Source organism: Lactuca serriola, chromosome 9 (assembly GCF_051521515.1).
Source record: "Lactuca serriola cultivar US96UC23 chromosome 9, Lser_US96UC23_V15, whole genome shotgun sequence".
NCBI classification, from domain to species: Eukaryota; Viridiplantae; Streptophyta; class Magnoliopsida; order Asterales; family Asteraceae; genus Lactuca; species Lactuca serriola.
The window spans coordinates 112594405-112599364 of NC_136416.1; positions in this window are offsets into that span (position 1 = coordinate 112594405).

The following is a 4960-nucleotide window of genomic DNA, read 5'->3' on the forward strand; positions in this document are numbered from 1 at the left end:
GAATACTGCGGGCGCGTTTGTTAATCCGAACGGCATCACTACAAATTCGTAGTGTCCATAACGAGTCCGGAAGGCTGTCTTCGGAACATCCTCCCCTAGAACTCGTAGTTGGTGATATCCGGATCTCAAGTCGATTTTTGAAAAGAAGTTCGACCCTTGAAGTTGGTCAAACAAACCGTCAATCCGAGGCAAAGGATAACGATTCTTGACGGTCAGTTTGTTGAGCTCCCGGTAGTCGATGCACATTTGAAACGATCTGTCTTTCTTCTTGACGAACAAAACTGGAGCTCCCCAGGGTGAGAAGCTTGGTCTTATAAAGCCCTTGCTGAGCAGTTCGTTAAGTTGACCGAATATCTCTTGCATCTCTGCAGGTGTTAGACGATAGGGCAATTTGGCTACAGGGGTAGCCCCTGGAACTAAGTCGATTCGGAACTCGACTTGACGTTGCGGAGGTAATCCTTGGAGTTCTTCTGCAAAGATGTCAGGAAATTCGCGTACTACTGGAATGTTCTGAAGGTCCTTCGTTTCTTGGCTCACATCGACAACATGAGCAAGGAATGCACGACATTCCTTTCGCAAGAATTTCTGAGCTCGAATGCACGAGATGATACGAAGGTTCGTGCTGGGTTTGTCGCCATAAATTACTAAGGTTTCGCCAGACAGCAGATTAAGGCGAACATCCTTTTCGTAACACATGATATCGGCACAATGACGACTCAACCAATCCATGCCGATAATGACGTCGAAACTTTTAATTGAGACCGGCATGAGATCGATCGAAAACGAATGGCTATCTAAAGTTAAAGTACACCCTATTTATATGCAGCTAGTTCTCTCTGTCTTTCCATTATCCATTTCTACAGTGAACGGTTCTTTAAGTGCTCGTGATTTATACTTAAGTAAATGAGCAAATTTTTGGTTCATGAAACTCCTCTCCGCTCCACTATCAAATAGAATGCATGCATAAGAGTTATAAAGGAGGAACGTACCAGTGACCACTGTGGGGTCGGCAACCGCTTCCTCATGGCCTATGGCCAGAACTCTTGCCGCTCCACCGGAAAACCCTATCTTCGGGCAGTTTCTTTTGAAGTGGCCTGCCTCACCATATTCGTAGCAAGTTTGGCCCACTCCAGCACCGGGGACCTGGGTGATTGGCCTCGCCGAAGCTTTGCAGAAATGGGTTGTGTTCCCTTTTCTGTTGCAGTTTACACACTGCATTTCCCGGCAGGCTCCCACGTGATGGAAGTTGAATTTGTTGCAATTGGGCAAACTCCCAGAATACTGCCTAACCGGAGCAACAGCGGCAAGTGCTATCGCAGCATGGACTGCCACGACCTGCTGCTTTTTGGCAGCCTTTTTCTTCTTTTTGTCATCCCAAAACTTCCGCTTAGACTCAGCGGTTCTAAAAGGTTCTGAGATGGCCAGGCTGGTTGTTGTTGTTGCGGCCGGGGTACGAGCCCCATGGTCAATTAGCCACTGTGCCAATCGCTTGGCACTATCAAATGTAGTGGGATGTGAAGCCAATACATTTCCCTGGTACGGTGGCATCAGTGCCCATATATATCTCTCGATCTTCTTCCCCTCAGTATGTACCATGTTGGGATAGAGGGCCACCGGTTCACAAAACCTGGCGGTGTAGGCGACTTCGTTGGATCCCTTCATGGTTAGGCTCCACAGTTCTTCTTCCAGCTTCTGGATCTCGCCCCTCGGGCAGTACTCCTCAATCATGAGGTCTTTCAAAGTATCCCAGCCCATTGCATTAGCCACTACTAGAGATAGTGACTTAACATGGCTATTCCACCATGTTACGGCCTTCGTTTCAAGGGTGCAAGCAGCAAACTTGACCTTGCTCTCCTCTGGACAAGAGCAGATTTCGAAAACCGATTCGGTTTTCTCGAACCATTGCAAGAGGGCAATGACTCCGCCAGTCCCCTTGAATGACAATGGCTTGCAGTTCGTGAAGTCCTTATAGGAGCACTCTCTCAAGCGCACAGGAGCTTCAACTTGAATGGAATTAACAGGGGTGCTGCCTCCTCCAGTGGAACCTGATGCATGATATTGAGCCATGGCTGTAGCCACAGCCGCAACTACAATAGCATTTAAGGCTGTCGTGTCGAACTGAGGAGTAGGTGGTTGAGGAGGTGGTATCAGTGTTTCGTTATTAAGGTTTCTCCTTGGGTTTCTGTGAGGCGGCATCTTTGATCTATAAGTTTATGAAGATGAAAACATTGATAAGAATTTAATGGGAGAATTGATGAGAATGACTCATGGACCAACTCTTCATAGCCCAACAATACGATTGAATAATATACTTGAATGAAGACGAAAGCAATTTGGATAATAATTTCCATTAGATTAGACATCTGTCAAAGATATTGGAATTATAGATGTAATGAGTTTGGGAAAAATGACCTAGAAGTAGGTCTTACATCAACCAAGATGGAAAATTTTGACAGATCTATGACCTAATCAAGACCTAACAGGTCTAAGATTTACAAGGATAGGAAATTAAACTAGGGTTGTTAGCATAACTAAGTTATATCCAAAAGAGAAGTTGATGAGAATCTATCGGCGACGAGAACTACCAGGGTGAGTCCTGGATTCTGACAAAAGGCGTTCAATGTCCCTCACATGCCTATCAGACCTAACTTGCTGAGCTAGAAGTTCCCTGACTTCAGCTTGAGTTTCAGCGAGTTCCCTTTAGAGCATTGCATTGCTGACCTAAGCCCTTTCATGAGCGGACTCCAGTTAGCGAATGCGGATAGTGTTAACGCCAGAATTGGCATCAACCTCCATTACTCGGTCGATAGCTGCTCGACCTTGCTCGGTGTTCTGAGCAATCCTACAAACCATAATGGGTAGGACTCTGTCAGCTGAACCTCCCCCAGTGAGGTTGTAGAAGCTTCTGTCTCCATTGTAGGGAATGGGTTGACCTTGTTCCTGACTCCACCTATTCAAGTTTGTGGCCCACAGAGGTGTGGGTCCTTGAAATGTTGGACGAGGGTTCTGGCATTGATTAGCTGGGGGCAGGTTGTTGACTTCTGGCTCCGAGTCAGAACCATCAGAAAAGCCTTCAGCTTCATGATCATCCAAAGGAATTGGGTGATCATCTTCTGGTTCCTCTTCTAGCCATCCTGCATTGCCGTGATTGGGATAGTATGGGTCTCCGGGAAGATGGAAACCAGCCATTTAATCTACGCGAGAAAAGGGATAAAGAAATAATTAATAGACTATCTAACTAGAATATTCAAAAGATGATCTTTATCAGTTACTCCAACACTTGTTTAGAGCATACCAGCTATATGTACTCACGACAGGATAGCCCTTCGAATAAGTGAATCCTAACTTTAAGCCCCCAATCAAACAAGAACGGGAAGTAAAGCAAAGATTTATAGATTCTAAGGCTATGACATCCTAGGAAAATATACCCGTAATGTATCCACTAAGCAACTATTGACATACTAATAAACATCTTTAATTCTCAGGTAAGTGATTATTGTAACACAAAATACTCCTATAGTATTTTAAGTTTAATGTTATGCTCTACTGTTCTTGTTGTAGGAGTGTTGGTAAATATTTAGACTTGTTGCAACCTCAAAACCATACTTAGGCACATGCTAGTCACTCCTCAGATAATGTAGTTGACCAGGCTACATCATCCCAGGGTTGACCATATGTATCTAAGTCTACTTGTGCTGTCCAACAATCGTAATACTTTTGTTCTGTCCTAGTGACACTGATTTTTGTATGAATGCAGATATGTATACTTGGTTAAATATTTTATTATTTAAAAGTATAAACTCTTTATCAAAGTATTTTAAATCCCGCTTGTGTTTATAGTTCGTATATCTTTTATGGGTTGATACACTCGATTCACTATAAACAATGCTCTGATACCAATCAGTCACACCCCCAAAACCGATGAACGGCGGAAACGTTCTCGGGTGGAGGACGTCATGTACAGTATCACAACAATGCAAGTAGTAAACAAGCAACGACATCATCCATTGCATTAATAATATAATTTCATACAAGTGTGCTCTGTCAAGTTATATAGACACCAAAAATAATATACATCAAAATAAAAGAGGAGTCTTGAACGAGCTCCTTCTTCTCAAAACCCGGCACCAGTACCTGTCTACTGGTGACCTGAGAATACAATTTATTTTGAAAGAGTTTATCAGCTTTAAAGCTGGTGAGGTCATAAGTATGTTAGTGTCTGCGTTCGTATGAAAGCATTTGTAAGATGTTTGTAAGATGCTTGTAAATTGTTTATATAAGTTTTGTGAAGTTTGTATTTGTTTGAACTCTCCTAGAAAACCCCATGTTTTCTACTAAAATTAGCCTTCTACAAAGGCATCTAGTATCTGTGTGTGTCTCATGTAAGAGTGTTTATTTTCCCAACTCCGACTATCATTAACCAAAAATATAGTTTTATATTACCGTGCATCGTGTGCATGTTCACGAAGTGAATGTAATGGGAAAATATTATAGTATTGTAGTGTTGTATTAATTAACTACTGGTGTACTAACTACCTTAAGCAATTGTAATTTTTAAGGTAACATGTGATCGGCCTATATCTTGCTACCGACTCAATAGTAAAACGAAAATGTAAGATGCCGTAAAAATGACGTTTGGCACCCGTAGACTTGCAAGTCCCACTGTAGCTAGCAGCAAGGTGTAGGATTGTCAATCCACTATAGATCTATACACAAACTCATATGCTCCTCAATTAAGGAGATTCTGATACAAAAACAGTCATGGCAGGTAGTACCATGCCCTCTTTAATGGCTCACATAACTGTGTTAATGTATATGTAATGTATATGTGTGCTAGCTATATTGTGAGTTCTTTCTCTATCTAGCTTGTATGTTTGTTTCTCCTCATATTGTCTATCGTTTGTTTCTCGTTATAGTGTCTATCGTTTGTATCTCATCATAGTATGTATTAACTCATTTA